At 37.7% G+C, this 17,160-nt stretch overlaps 1 protein-coding gene across 5 annotated transcripts in view; it reads left to right on the top strand.

Annotated features, from left to right (window-relative positions):
• The window catches only part of NKAIN2 (sodium/potassium transporting ATPase interacting 2), an 854,966-nt gene that overhangs the window by 742,355 nt on the left and 95,451 nt on the right, over positions 1-17,160 (top strand). The window lies entirely within an intron of this gene.

Consider the following 17,160-nt stretch of genomic DNA (forward strand, 5'->3'; position numbering starts at 1 on the left):
CAACATGCTCGTTGGAGCAATTAGTATAATTTGGACTCATTACAATGAGGGGGCCACATCACAATGCAGGTGTTAGGAAATCATGATCTAGCCTGTGCTTTACCCTGTATGTCTCTCTCAAGTCACATTCTTAGAAAAGCATTCATTTGGAAGTCACCAAGGTCAGGAGAGCATCATTTTGTGTACAAATATACAACCGGCTGCCCTTGGGAGCATCTTCAAAGGCAATATTACAAGGTGTTGTATGTAGTATTACAGGAAAAGGCTCAGAAAATAAGGGAACTCAGATAAGGAACACTTAACTCACTTGAGATTAGGAAAACAAGGGTGAAGGTCCCTCTGACTCAGCCTTGAAGATGAGAAGTAGCTGTCCAGGAGCAGCAGGTAAAGGAGAAAAGAGAAAAGCCAGTGTTTGTGTGGCTGGCACATAGGGACTGCTCTGTGGGACACGTGCCACGAGAAGCCAAAAGGGTCCAGACACACTGGACATGGATGCATGAGCACATCCTTCTTTCCAACCCCCACTATTTGTACACTTCATGTCTAAGGACTTGTGGGGAAAGTACCCTAAGAATCCAGGGGGACCTGGCGTGAGAAATAAAGTTCCTAAGTTGCATCTGTTTCAGTCCGACCTACCTTCTTGCAAATTGTAAGATGAATAAAGGTCCATTTTAAAAACAATTTTTAAAACATATTAAAGAAAAAAAGGAAGGGAAGCAGATACTATTGCCATGAAGTCGGTTATCCGAAGTGATTAGCATAAATCTGCATCTCATACACACACACCGTTATATCAAGTGTTTTAGGCATTTGCTTAAAAGCACTTCTGTTTGTGTATATGAACACTTAATAGATGAAATGTAGTTAAACAAGTATATGTGTGTGTGTATATATATGTGTTTGTGTGTGTATATATATATATATAATCTTTAGCAAAAAAATAATGGAATGTCCTGCACCCCGGCATCCACAGTTCTGCTGTCTTGGCACACATGGTTAGTAGGAATAGTAGTGGAGGCTCACTCATGCAATCATTTTAATGAAACCATCACAATCAGGCACTCTGCAAAGCAGCATTTCATTCTTCTGTCCATTAAATACATAGCTCATCCCTTTCAACTCTGCATAAATTGCATAGGCAGTGTTATTTACCAATTGGAACTGGCAGCATTAAATTAGCACCGGCTGATTACTAGACTTTTGTCCAGTGAACTTTATCTTCCCCCATTGAATCCGCTTATTGTTGCTATTCCTGCTTTGGAACATGACTTCCCTAGAAAGCATTTCTTCATTCAGCCTCTGTGCTGGAAACAGACAACAGCTTGAAGCCAGCAGCTGCTGTTGAACAAAGCAGGTAGAGAGGCAAGAAAGGCTGCTGAATCCATAACAATAGGCACATCATGACATAATTACCGTAAATCCCCACAGTGACCTGCACACATTCAGTGCCATATGGTTATTTTTGGTGCTGGAAACGTGTAGCCGGGAGCCATAGTTTAATCCAACCACTTTCCACATTATCTGGCTAGCATGAAATTGATTTTTTATCCAGAAAATTAACATGAATATTTATTGACAGAAATGAAGATTACATTTGCACAGTCAGCTAAATGTGCCAATAACTTTAATGAAAATGTTTGAATTTTGTTTTACCTGAAATATATAAGTAGGTGACTAAAAGTTTCATCTTCTTTTTTTGAGTTGGGTTTGTTTATTTTGTTTTCATTTCTAGTAGTACTTTTATGATATGCAATGCATGCCTTTGAACCTCTCTGCCCCACCCCCTTTTTTTGGAGAGTGCTTTTTCAGCAGTGCATGGAAAGACTGTTCTCTGTTCTCTTAATGTCTTCATTTGACTTTGACCAGGTTAATAAGATTTACTGCTACTATAGCCTGCCCAGGAAAAACAGATTGTCAATATGGACAACACCTTGTGGTCTGTCAGGAATTAATAAACTGCCCTCTCTACCCTGCTTCTGAAAATAACTTATTCCGCAGAAGATTTAGATACATACAGATGTCAGAGTGGTGAACCAGCCTAGAATCCCAGCTTCCTAAACTCACTGAGGGGTTTCCTGGGGCAAGTCTAGTCTTCCCTGCACAATAGAATGAATCTCAGGTAAATATAAACATTCCACTACTTTGTTATAAATATTTTTAATGCAGTCCCACCTATTGACTTGATTTGTGAGAACTTCAAGGGGATTCAATATTCTTGTTCTGTGCATTTATGAAGTCACTAGTCCCGTCTTGATACCAGTGGCCGAAACAACCAAATTCTAGACCATGTCCATCCTAAGCCAAGACTCCTAGAGGACTCTGGGCAACCTTCCCTGTGACTTAAGAGGGAATTTACTTCCAGAAGACTATGGTGCATAAAAATTACCCCATTTTAGAATCACATTAAGAGAAAATGAAAATGGAAGGCAAATTTTGCTAACGTGGGAGGACTCAAAGAACACCTGGCTCATAGAAGAAAGGGAGCCAGAGGCAGAGTTCTCTCCCTGCCCTGTGTCCTAGCCACGCACCCCAGTGCCCGGAGGCCTATGGGATTGAAAATGTGCCCCCAGGTGGATAATGGGCGTTCCCCTCTCCCGCCCAATAGTGTTACATGGCAGGCTTTTCTTGGGCCATCATCATGGGACGCCAAACAAATCCCCTGTAACAGCAGCAAACACTTAACTCTCTTTGTCACCCCAACAAGCTAAATTACTGAAACTGCAACCACTTTTAAGTCTTTTTTGGAGAATCAAAGAAACTGACATGTTATCTCATGAGCCTGAGTGAGTGTGTGTGTGTGTGTATAAATATATATATATATATACAAAAAGAAGTAAGAGGGTCTATTTCATGTAGGAAAAAATCTAGCAGTGTCTGTATAGATCAAAAAGACTGAAATAAAACAATTTAGGTAATTTGTTCAACAGTTGGCAAAACCAGGACTCATTTAGGCCATTGTTCTTCCTTTGTCACTTTGGTGCGTGTGGGCTCTAAACAGACTCACTCAGGACGTAGTAAGTAAGTGTCTCAGTCAGCAAACAAGGCTAAAAAAAAAAGGAATCTTTTCTTGTCTGTTGACTCATTGCATGACCCTTAGTGAGTTATTTTCACATCACCTCCGTCACCTCCATTATAAACTAGAAATCATAATATTAATCAGTTTTCTCCCAGGGCCTTCTTAAGCCTTGAAAAGCTTTTTTTTAAAATTAAAGTGCAGTAAAATCACTAAAAGTCTAATAGTCAGAACACATAGCCTTAGCTTCTGCAGAATCCCTCGGCTTTATCGTGGCCAAAGCAAATCAACTAGATTTCAGAATGCAAATGGAAGTGACTGGCCAAAGGTAACACACAGGACAAGAACGGTGGCAGAATGTGTGGGACTCAGAAGAAAAATAAGGAGAAAATGTTTTGTGTTGATAAAGGTAATTAAATTAATTAGATAATGTTTCTGGCTTACTACTTGGTTACTCAATAGATTTTTAATCTAATGGCTCATTAACTACCTAACACCTAACATAGATCCTGAGTTCTTAGCTCATCATTTGTTCCGTTATATGAAATATTTATTGTTTTTATATTACAGCTATAAGTACACTTATGTGTGTCTATTACACTAGAGCTCTCCTAAATGACAAACATCATGACACTTTAATACTTAGTCTGCATAAGCAGCGCTTTTGTGAAACACGGTAGAAACTAACACAGGATCTCAGGCAAAATAAATGTAGGTTAACAGGCATTTGTTACTCAGAGCACTTAAGCTAACATTTCCTACCTGTATTGTTTCTACGCCAAATTGCTAAATGTTATCATTCCTATCAAGCTACGGATAGTACTATTTCTGTTGTGAACTAACAGAAATCAATACAGGATTATTTCAGGAAACACTTCTGTTGCCGATAGATTAAACAGGTGTTCCAGGTTCTTGTCCCATCCCAGAAAGAATTCAGAGACAAGACGTAGTGGTTAAAAAAAGGTAAAGTGAGGATTTATTAAAGGATGGATAGTACAAAGGGAGAGCGGGCAGGCTCAGGTGAGCGGCTGCCCTGAGTTTCATTGGCAAGTTAGTTACATAGGGTGTAAAAATGAATGAGCAGAATATTCACTGGGGAGGGAAGGGTTTGGGGTCGTATTCTCTGATTATCATCCCAACTCCACCTTCCCTAAGGGGGAGGGAATTTTGTCCTTATTTAGTCTGGATCAGAAGTGTCATGGCGTCAGTACATGATGGGTACTTCTGATCTGCAAGGCTAATTTTATTGAAACGAGGGCATAATGAGCAAAAGGTTGCATTCGGACACTGGAAATTCCTGTCTTTTCTCACCTTACTTTGTTCTTCTCCAGGCCACTTGTCACCCCAAAAACCATGATCCCTTATCAGCCCAAAGGTTCCTGCTTTTCTTTCTCTGCCCAAGGACCACTGCTGCTTACATGATGTGTGGTTTCCTGCATTTGGCTTGTGCCCCTCCTTTCTGCCCAATTCGTGCCATTTGGTCTGTGTCCCCCTTTCTCTGCTCATATGTAGCTATCTGCCTGCTCTAACACTTCCTCTAGAAAGAACCCAGGCCTCAGTCTGTCCTGCTCTTTAAATTCTTATATCTCACAAGCTGGCAGTACATGGACTTGTAAGCTGTGCATCTGGTCAATCTCAATGGTCCGGAAATGACATCTGTGTGTCCTACACTCAGAAGTCTTAGTGAGGAGGGGTTGTGCCGTCTCTGATTTGATTAAAAGTACACCTGTGACCATACAGGTGATGAAACATGAAGTGAATACACAGAGACAGATGGATTAAGATTGTCACAATTGTAAGTTTTACTTGATTATCATTTTCCCAGGTTCCAGGTGATTTCTATATTTTTATGGCTTCACTCGGCTCAGGAAGTCCCAGTGGACCTTGAGACAGAAGAGAGATGCTTCCTGGGTTTTGTCTAGGCCAGTTTGCTGTGTGGGCACTTGAGAGAGTTGTGCTGTGAAAAAGCAATTAGCTTCTTGAGGCTAGGGTGCCATTTAGAATATCTAAGCTACTGTGCTACCTCGTAAAATTGACCTTTTTAATTTTTTATGTCAGAAATTTCCACTAAACGTGTTAGCGTAAAAAAAAAGTACAGCTTCAGGGAAAATAAGAAAGACATGGGAAGGAATCATGAACGGCTGTGCTACCCTGAGGAAAAGCTGAAACCATCTCCACTTGGATATAATAAATACCATGTCATGAAGTACCCTGTGCTTAATTTTTAAATAATTGGTATCATTAAGTAACATAACAATGACATAGAAACACCAGGTCTGTGTAAGAAGCAGGCAGACAGTGGGTCTTAGATTTACAGCCAACTTACAATCGTGCAGGATAATTGCTTTGCTCTCTAGGAAGAGGTCCTTTTCTCATTACTTTTGACTGTCACTTCTATGCTGTAATCATCTTAATGTGATAGTAATTTATGTACTGTATTTTTCAGAGCTGTATCAGATTTGCCATTTTCATTTCCCTGTCCAACTCCAATGTTTCAGCAGCAAAAAAACAAGTCACTGTCAATAGAAAAAAAGGAAGGGACGCTCTTTAAGAACAGAAGAATTGCCCCAGAAGGTCATCCGAGTCATCCATGCAGTCTACAGTGCTGTCACTGCCAGTAACAACACAGAATATTTTCTAGAATGGTGTAAGGGGAGTGTAGGGTAACACTGGAGAGTTGTTACCTGTGTTCCAGTCCTAGCAACCCCAATTATTAGCTGTGGGACATTGCGTACACTTTTTAACCTTTTGGTGTTTCAGCTTTCCTGTCTGTGAAATGGGAAAGCAATCTAGTTGCTTGTAGTTATATATGGACCCCAAAGATTAGTGGTTTAAAGCAATAATGTATTATCTCTGAGGGTTCTGTGGGTTGATGGAGCTCGGTCAGATGAAGGGTGGGGCTGGGGCTGCAGTAGTCTGGACTGGGCATCCCAGAAGGGTGGCAGTTGAGGCCAGCTGCCACTGGGGCACAGCCAGGAGGTGAACCAGAGTGCCTGCCTACTCACCTACTCCGCATACCTTGAACTTCTCAGCATGGCAGCTTAGTTTGGAGGGCAAGAGTATTTCAAGTGGGTGCCTTCTTAGAGACTCGAGAGGAAGCTGCAAATCTTTTATGACCTAGGCTTCTAAGCCCCAGATTCATGGGGTGAAGAATTAGACTCCACACCCTGACAGAGGGAGTGGCAAGATCACTTTGTAGAAGAGCATGTGGGCTGGGAGAGGTCATTGCAATCAAATTTGGGAAATAAAATCTGCCACAGGCTAATAATTACAGCATCTACCTCATAAGGCTTGGGGGAGGATTAGATGAGTTAGCAATACCAGGCCAATATTTAGAGCAGAGCCTGACGTATCTTGAGCTCTCAATAAATGGTGCATATTAATATTGCCCTCTAAAGCCTGGAATATTTGTCACTGTGTCCTGGTCTCTTTATCCTCTGTGCTATTTGTAACTCTGATCATTTTTTCCAATATTTTGAAATTAACATTTTCAACCTGTACCAACTCTTGCAGACAGGGGAAAAGAAACATTTACTGATTTTTCAGGCTTGGGTGAATATGTAATCATTCACTCTGTTCATATTCTTCATAGCCTATCAGTGGTGTAAATTTTCCTCTTGAGCAGCTTTCCGTATTGCTGAGTCACAATACATTCCTCTGTGCCCTTTTCCAGCACTCTGTCGCCTCTAGCTGTGAGGACTGATGATGGCATGGGGAGTCTCTGTTCTGTAATGGGTCAATGCCAGTAGTTTATCAAATCTTACTTAAGTGATGAAAAGGTGATCATATTTTAAAAAATTGAAACAGCTCTCAGGCCAAAGCATAGTATTTTTATTTGAACTTCACATTGCTGGAAAAAGAACTCGATTTAATATGCAAAATCTTATTCTTATAGTCAAAAATACTGCCAAAAATATAATAAAGATAAACAATGTTGATAAACTACATTGGTACAATCTTATTGGTGTTAGATCTAAAAACAAATAAAGGGAAAATTAAGTTTTCTTTTTCTTAAACTGTGCTATTTAAGTAAGACTTAGAATCCACCAGAATTCTTTGCCCATAGCAAATAGAAAAAGGAATATGTGTCTATAAAAATGATTCACTGATATATTTTTAATTTCACATTTTGATGACTTCCAACACATCTCATTACTATTATTCAGAATAACCTATTTTCACTCTTTGAGTAAGTTACTCTAATCATTGTTCTACAGATGAACATTATGGGAGTTAGATGAAAAATCAGGCAAAATCATGGAAGTCACAAGGGAAAATAAACCATGCATTAAATATTTTAATAGGACCTCACCAAGATGTGGGAAAGAGCATTTAAAAATATACTTCCCTCTGAATTGATTAGTATTACTTTTGTTCTCTCAGAATCTCATTAATAGAAACCCAAGGTGTTGAGTTACATCAGTAACTCTGCTAAAAGCAAATGATTCATCATAACTGAGAAATTAAATTATAGTCACAAGATGGAGCACTTTATGTCTAAAACACAGTTCAGCCTCTTGTGAATGTCAGATAATTGACTAGGGCCCCAATTTGCAAATTGTTAGCACAATTTTCTTTTTACCAGACTTCTTCAAAGATAAACTAATAATTAAGCTAAATGATAGAAGCCACCACTGACCAAAGATGTGAAAGGGTGTCCCCCAAAACCAATATAAGTCAGCTTAGTGACGTTTACCTAGAAGCTGGCTTACAGACATTTAGAATAAGTGACATGTATGATACTTTACAGAGACTAAACTAAAGGAAAAAGACGCACCTCATTTCCCAAGCTCAGATAACATAATATTAGGGTACTTTCCTTGGATTCCAAGGAAAAGAAATTCTCAGGCTCTTCCTGCAGAAATCACCTTCCTGATATGTAAATACTGAAATTAGAACATTTTTTAGATAGTGCTTTACAATTTTGAAACTGTGAAGACTGAATTCTGTACAGCTTCAAAACTAAGCTTATTGTAAATTATTTTATTTACTCATGGAGTACGGTCATCTAGAAATTTTAGCATAGAAAGTAAAAACCTGGTTAATAAAATTAAATATATATACATCTATAAGCCAGACCACATACCTATAAAAAAAATCTGGACTGTAAGTTTGGAATTTTATTCCTTTTTTATAATGTCTTATCTTTGTTTTCCTTTATTCATTTCTGTTGTAATATTTTAATGATAGAAAAGGAAAGTAAACTGTGTCATCTTATAAATTCTTTCCTAGGGACATTTCATTGACCATGACTTCTTTTGTTTGAGCTGCTTCACCTCAAACATCTGTCCATAATATGGGTTTTATATCTATTGTTGAAAAATAGTCAGATTAGTTATGTATATATTTATTTATGATTTGTTCTCTGCCTACTGAAAATCTAAGAAAACTTTATAAAAACCAAACACCACCACATAATACCATCAAAAAATAAATGGAAAAGCAAGTAATTAAAAGAAACAGAAGTTAAGCAGATATAATTGCTTAACTGGAATCTATTACCTATAACATTGATTTAACAATAGTTTCTGAGGGGAAAAAGGAACATGATAATAAGTGTGAACAAAATATTCTTTTTTGAGTCAACGTATTTTAATATATGTTGATTTTCTTTGTGTCATTACCAAAGTTTGAGTTTTTTGTATTTTTCACATTAAAAATCTGGTAGCTTTTGGAATTGCTTTTGGCCATCACCAGTTCTGCCATGAGGACCATTTACTTTATGTATTTATCAGGATTATTGCATAACCCAATAAAAATATCTAAATAAAGATGTCACACCATTTTAGGATGCTTTGTGAATGAGATTAGCTCTGTCTCTCCATCCCAAATTGGACTATGGATTCATGCTGACCTCTGGAATTACATGAGCCCACCCAGTATGGCTCTGGAGAGTCAAAGACCTTGAACGTCGCTATAGTTTGATCCGTTTGGATGTTTAAAACAGTCCCACTTAGAGAATAGTTTAAAATTGGGTTGATGGGGGAGTCGGGAGTATAGCTTAGTGGTAGAGTATGTACTTAGCATGCACGAGGTCCTGTGTTTAATCCCCAGTGCCTCCTTTAAAAAGGAGAGAAAAGAAATATTAGGTTACATTTAACTGACAGATACAAATAAATGCAAGTACTGCTAAATATACATATCTGCCTGTATACCAAATATACATGATAAAAATGCCATAAAATATCCAAATCAGACACACATAGCATTCTGAACCGCTTTAGAATCCTTTCTGAATATTTAATATTTATTTTCTCTATAGATAAACAAAAAATGTATGTTTTAAATTTCATGAAAATCTTCACCTTAGATATGAAAGTTCAAATTTATGGAAGTGACATATTTGTACTTAAATGTATAAGGACAGACAACAAAAAGACCTTTGTTGACTTGAATCATTAGTGTTTAGTAAGCATTGTGAATTGTCTTCATGAATCTCGTATCTAGCTAACATGAAGAGCCAGAAAATTCTTGCCAACATTGTTTTCATTTTCTTTCACAATAGGGCTTCTTTAGATACATTCCAGAGTTTAAGCAAAGTGTCCAGAAAAAGGCAGTTTGTAGCCAAGAAAATGTGGAGAAGAGGGAGAAAAAAAATAGACTCATGACACTTTCCAACTTTCGTATTCAATTCATCAAACTCCCGATTCACCTGCCTTGATGCTAGTATTGTCCTTTTCCTGTTAAATCAGCAATGTTTATTAGCTTTCTGGGAGCTGCAAAATGTAAAATGTCAAAAGATAAACTGACAGCACAAATGCCCTGGTACTGGTCATTATATCTCTGTGCCCCAGCGACAGTCAGAGTCTCTGGTCATTAAAAATGCAAACATGGCATTGAAAATACGTGAGATTATTTCAGTGCTATGTGGGTAATTTTCCAAATCGAATCTATTCCTTAAATGCATGGTTTCATAAAGTTAAATTTGGCTCACTGCTCTACTGACATGATAACATTTTTATTTAAAAAAGAATTAAAAATAAGCTCTGTGGGTTAGAAGTCATCTCGAGCTCATGTGCTGAATAGGGTAAATATTGCATGCAAGAAAAAGGCATTACTACTGGTTTCCATCATTCTACTGGGTATATTTAAATTCAGATTCAGCCAGTACTGTGCCTGTCAGGAAAGTCATAAGCTTTTTTATAAATGTATTGTCACGAAAAAATAAAAACTGCTTTCTCAAACAAACCAATGATCCTTCAAGACTGTGGGAATCTTCAGAGGTGGGTATAACTCTCCAAAGTGAGAACAACTGAAAGAGGGGGAAAAAATTACTGTGTGGGAGAATTCCTTCCAGATCTCAAAAAGTCAGCATAATTTTTGAAACATGAGCAATAATCACTCTTTATCATCCTTTCCTTTCTTGGGCAACTTTGGAACCTGTTTGCCTAGGATGACTTTGTATAGCAGAAAATTCTATTTTCTTGAGTTACTTAATGCACACATTTCTTTGATTTTCACATGGTGTTTTAATAACATTAATTCCTGCATTCAGTTGAATGCTGTACCTTAAGCTGTGGTACTATAAGCAAGAGAAAAGTAACACTAGAAGATTATACATGCCTTAAACTGGCAGCTCTGACAAGTGTGCAGAAAATAGCTGTTAGTCCCAGGAGCGCAAGACTAGTCATCAGGGTTTGTGCCTTTAGCTGAGGAGTAAGAAAGTGACCCCACACGAGCTCTGACACGTCTGTTGAGATAAGCTATCTTGCCAGAATACAAATGTGAGACATAATTGAGAACCTACCGAGAATATAAAACGTACTAACAAATATTTACTTCTGATAGTTTGTGGGTAAATCGGAAATATGCCAAAAGAGATATGGATATATGTTTAGTAAATTCAGTGTCATATAGGGAAGAAAAATACTTTGGAGCATATAAGTGCGATTTTTATCTCTACCATTTGAGTTTTACCTCTGGACCAAAAAAAAAAAAAAAAAATTTTAAAGAAGAGGGAGAGAAACAAAGAACTGACTATATAGATACACATATTTGGTGCTAGAAAGCAGTATATTTGTTTTTCTGGACCATGATTACAGATAACAAAATGGGAATTCCTAGAAAATATTTGTGTCAATCACAAGGATGGTCCAATATTCCTTTTGGGATGATGCTCACTAAAGCATGGAAGAGATTTTGAGGGGAGAAAAATTCACCACCTCTCTGAATTAAAACCAATAAGAAATGTGACAGAGATTAAAGCATAAAATTAATGTATTTATTCAAACATTTGCTGAAATAATCCTATGTAATAGAGACAGTGTTAGGAACTTCCTAGAAAAACATTAGAAAAAAATTAGAAGAAATGAAGCTCACTGGTCATAAATGCTCTAACTACAATATCTGTATTCCAATTCATGGAATTTAAATAAACAATGTAAGTTGAAATAGGTAACCACAACTGACCAGAATAGTCTATGACTAGTGAATAGCAATGGAAGGCTAATTTTTTCCTCAAAACATCATAATGAAGAAGGAGTGTATATTCCAATATATAACTATAAGGGGAGACCATAATCATCTTACTGTGGGAGAATAATGGATATCATTTGATTAGGAACACAAGACAAGCGTGAGAGCGAGCGAGAGAGAGAGACTGAGAAATAAGTGACCCCACAATCCTTCTGGTTATGTGGTTAGATTCTCCTAATACCAGTTATGAAACAAAATATCTTAATCCTGACAGACTTTCATTATCTGGATAGCTATGATAATTTATATCCTGATAGAACTGGAGGATCTAAAAAATTCGCTACTTACCTTCCTGATGATTTTGCTTGTCAACAGAAAGAGGAAACAACAGGCGGAGTGTTATCTGCACTCAATTCTGGCTACCCAAGAGGAACCAATTAACAGTAAAATGGAAGCATGGCAACTCTCTGCGAATGTGATAATATTATCTTAATATTCGTAACAGCTATGGAAAGAAATGTGTGATTGAGTCACAAATACATCCTCTGCTCTTAAAAATGTTTCTGCTGAAAGACAGATAGGAGCCAATGGCCAAAAGCTCTTACACAAATATTGCTCAGAAAGAAACTAGATGCACCCCAGAACAAAATCTTGATCATACTAAGACATATTTGATAATACTAGGGAGAGTTAGCTTAGTAGATGAATGATCTGGATGCGAAGAGTTCTCTGTGAAGTCTCACTGAAAAGGAATACATATAAAAGATTGGAAGTACTTTAGTTATTATTAAGTAGAACAAGCTACAGCCTTTGAAAAATAAATAGAATAATAAAAATGACTTTTTAGTATGTTCAGAACAAGATACAAATAAGAGAAATCTGCTGTTAAGATGGTTGACAAAGTGGTATCAGATGACATGGAAAATGCAAGAAATTCCAAGCCACTTTCTTGTTCTTGTCTTCTTTGTTATGGACTGATGTGAGGAGAGAGAACCTTGGTAAAAAAGAATTGAACCCTGGGTGGATAAAAGAATATCTAGAAACTCTAAATATATTCAAGTCTCTTGCTTAGTGAATTGCATCCTAGGGTATTGAAAAACTTTGTGAATGAGATTGCTGAGATGCTATCAGTAACTTCTGGGGAATTACTAGGATATAGGCATTGGGAGATTAGAAACAGGCAAACTATGTACTAATTTTCAGAAGCTATAACAAGATTTTTCAGGGAAAAAAAGACAAATAAGCTTTTTAGAGTCACAGTAAAATCATAAGACATACTATTAAACCTAGAATTTTGAACACCTAATGGAGATGGTGATAACTAAGGCTGAAAATAGTAGGGCTGGAAAAGAGTTTATGGAAATAACTTAATTAAGCATGTATTATATATAAGAAAAAAAGAGAAAAAGTCAAAGATAGCATTAAAAGCTATGAAGCAAAAGAGCTAAGCTTAGTGAGAATGTGGACTCACTAAACTGAGGTACCTACAAATTCCTCTACATGTATTGTTGACAGCCTTTGGGTCTTTAAAGAAATTGATGATAATGACAACAAAAACAAGGCAATGATGACTTGGCGATGATGATGATGATGATGATGATGATGATGATGATGATGATGGTGGTGGTGATGATGGTGTTGGTGATGATGGTGATGGTGATAGGGCCAAGGATCCATGAGCTCCTGAGAACAGGAGCCATTTTTGTTTTGTCCATTGTCATGGTTCAGTGTTTAGTACTTAGTAGGACATCAATATGTTTTAATTTAATTACATAATAACTAATAATAACTCTGTTCAAGAAGTTTCTAAATATCTTACAATGCTTTATTTCACTTCATCACATGCCTTTAAGATCAAGGTAATATTATTACCTCTATTTTACAGATGAGAAAATAAGGCTTAGCCATATCCTTAGTCAAGGTCACCCCCAATTAAGTGGGGAAGTTCTAATTCAAATCCAAGGCTTTCTGATTCAAAGGCTTAAGCTGCCCACTGTTATTATATCTTTTATGCTACTGAGCAACATTCTATCCTGCCTGATTCTACAGCAGCTGAGATAGTTTTCTTTGCTCTATAAATGACTGGAGGGAAAAAAGAGTAAATGACAGGAGATCCAGGTAGAGAGGTACCAGAAAATCTGGAAATTCTAGAGAACAAAATGAATAAACTGACAGGTTCAAAGAAATTCAGACTCAAGGAGCTGGATGCAGGAATCAAGGCTAGTGGAAGCAGGTAGAAAACTGTCACTGTAAATAAGAGGCCAAAGAGCATGAAGGCACTCAGTGTGGCCACCACAACCACGTGGCACCAGATCGTCACTTGACCCTAACACTTTACTTGGGATAATGAATGCCCAAATGAAAAAAAAAAAAAAAAAATAGGGTTAAATTAAATTAAACTAAATTAAATTAATAAAATGACTGAACTTGTTAAAGGGAGTTTTCTCTTTTTATACCTTGTTTTAAGAAACTCTACTGTTAAATGGAATAGCATCACATCTAACTATATAAGAAAAGAGATCAAGTTTCACGGTAGGTAGTGAAAAAGAGGCTTAGATCTTAAGTTACAGTGTTTGAGGGTTTTTTGTCTTAGTTATACTTGAAATATTTATCTCTGCCTTATGTAAAGAAATAGTAGAGATAGGGGAAAAAACTCCAATATATACATGACAGAGTGAACATTTAAAATAATAACATTAGTGTACATTTATGGATGCTATGAATCAAACACTCCAAAGCAACACTTTACAAAGCTCATTTAATCCTCACAGCAATCCTCAGATATAGGTGTTATTATGATCCCTCTTATATAGATAAGGAAATTGAGGCTCAGCAAGATTAAATTCCTTCTATTTGGTCGTGGCTATTAAGCAGAGAAGCAAACTTTCAAATCCAGAAAACTCTTAATCACCCTAATAATAATAAACTGGTATTAAGCTTTGTTCCCTCCTAAGAAAGCCTGTAAGAATAGCCTCAGAGTATGGGATAGGATTGATATGGTTTAATAGAGATCAAATAAAATGCCTCATAGATTTTTAGTTGACAGCCAGTCTAATAGGGGTCAACATGTGCTGAAGATTTCAAATAAAGACAAAACAAGTTTAAGTGCATTGAAATCTTTCAGAATTTCAAACAATAGAGGTGGTTAGCACTCACCCCTCACATTTGGAGTACTGTGGTCACTTCTGAACATCACATGTTAGGTGGAACATTAGGAAATGGAAATACAACTTAAAGATGGAGATGTGGAAGAGATTTTCAGAGCCATCGTGCATGAAAAATCATATCCTTGAGCCGAGTAAACTCAAGAGATTAGGTTGACTGTCTTCGAATATTCGAAAGGCTGTCACCCGGAAGAGGTGTAAGGTTTACTCTGTGTAGTTCCAGGGGTAGGAGGCAAAATTTTACGCTGAATGAAAAATAATTCTGATCATCAAAACCACTTCAAAATATAATGCAAGTGAGCACTCCATCATTATCAAGATTCAAGGAAACATCTGGTCACCTGCCAGAGATGACTATGAGGAGGATAAGCAAGGGACCTGGAGGAGTTTTATCTCCAAGAAGCCTTTTTGCTCATTTAGCAAATTTGAAATTGACTTGGACAAGGTCTAGCTGTTCCTGAGGCCCAACTACATCATCCTCAAGAGCTTCTCCTGAATGAGTCCTTTCTGTCAATGTAACTTTTCCTCCTGAAGATCGTATACCTGACCCTGACACGTCATTTCCAGCCCTTTCAAATGTCTGCTTTGTGAACCCCTTCAATTGCTCTACCTTCAAGGGATTGAGATGTAATCTGTATAACTGCTGAAGCTGAGGGAGCTAAATCAAGCTAAAGCCTCTTGGTTTCCTTTAAAAAACAGCCCAGAGTTATGAATAGAGCCATAAGCACAGTCATGAGTTATTCAACCAGAGGTAGCTCTTTGATTGATAAATCAATTTTCAGGAATATATTAAATGATTAATGAATCTGTCATATCAAGCTAGGACACTTGCTAATTGTTTTCAAGGTTCCAATAAATGTAATGGCAATTAATTGCACCTGCTAGAATCCACTTCATGCTTGGAGCTGGCATGGAGTTGAACGTTCATTTTTCACTGGCGAAAAGACCTTTGTCTATGCTGCGGCTTTCTCCACACCTGCCTGATATAGAAAAACAATATGTGTGTTCAGCAGACTCCTGCTTATCAATGGCTATAAATTTAAAGCCCTTGCAGTCCTTTCTACAAACAAAGGTGAGAAGAAGTTTTGCAGGGCACCCAGGGAAGAGAGTGGTGTACTTACAAATCTAATTTCCATCTGCGTGTAGTATATTGTGGCTCCCTGAGGCAGGCCTTGATATCACAAAAGCAATTTCTGGCAGATTGGAAGGATTATTCCCTTCTGGGTTTCCAGCATCTGACAGGAGATCAGAGTGGAGGTCCTCCTCTCCAGGGACTGGCAGCTTCATGAAGCAGATGGGACCTGACAGGTTATTTCCAAGAAACGGAGGCTCCGAAGCAGGAAGCAGGTATGCCTGACTGAGTAATGGGAGTCTCCTCATTTGAACTGGGAGAGCCAGAGCCCAGCTGTGGCAGGCGGCATTTATTCATGTCAGAGGAGCGATGCCAGTATCCCAGGACCCTTGAGAAAACAGAATGGTTCAGGGTGCTGAGCACCCAGGCTACGGAATTCATTAGGCAGTTTCACCCTGTTAATGCCATCCACTTCCTGCAAATGCTCTGAAAAAGTGGGTTTCATTCCATTATACCCGGTGCCCTTCACCCTTGAAGCTCTCTCCAGGACAGACAGTTTCCGTTTTCTTTTCTCCTAGCTGGGTCACGCCTGCTACTTTCCCTAATTTGTAGCTTTAACTACTATATATAAAATAGATAAACAACAAGGTCCTAACGTATAGCACAGGGAACAATATTCAATATCTCGTAATAGCCTATAATGAAAAAAGAATATGAAAAGGAATATATATATATATATATATATATATATATATATATATATATATATAACTGAATCACCATGCTGTACACCAGAAATTAACACAACATTGTAAACCAACTATACTTCAATAATAATAATAATAATAATAATAGAATGAGAATCAGCTGTAGAGTCTCTCTCCACCCTCCAGAACAAGGTGCAGCAGGCTTGGGGTGGGGTGAAGGGGTCAGGGAGGTCACATGGCCTGCCAGCCCTAACATGGTTGCTCGGCCACCTCTTTGAGGAAGAGGTGTCTGGTACTCTGTATATGGCTAGGTTAAGGAAATATGGCTGTTAAAGGAGATATGCCCTGAAATAATTTCACTGCACATTTTTTTGCCCAGAATAAGAGCAATGTCTACAAGCAGAGCCCTTGTTTGGGCTATTCCTTGATATTTTCCTGTCAACTTGATAAAGTTTCTTTTTGTTTCCTCTTTTCATGGCAATAGGCTCTGAAATCAAGGATTTGAGGTCTATTGGTAAACAAAGGTTATTTTTTAAAACACACACATGGGGATAACCTAAGATGCTAAAAGAAGCTAGACACTTGTATAATTAAGACTTCATCTTGCTTTGTGATTATAGTTCAAGGTTCAGGACATAATATTTAGGTAATGGACATTCTTTTGACTTCTGCACATATCTACTGCACCCACAAGGTACAGGAATTACAGGGTAGTTTCCACCTTGGGTTCCCATGTAAACTTTTATATATTACTCCCTAAAGCAGGGAAGCTGGGGGGAGCTTTATGAA

Source organism: Camelus ferus, chromosome 8 (assembly GCF_009834535.1).
Source record: "Camelus ferus isolate YT-003-E chromosome 8, BCGSAC_Cfer_1.0, whole genome shotgun sequence".
In the NCBI taxonomy this organism is placed as follows: Eukaryota; Metazoa; Chordata; class Mammalia; order Artiodactyla; family Camelidae; genus Camelus; species Camelus ferus.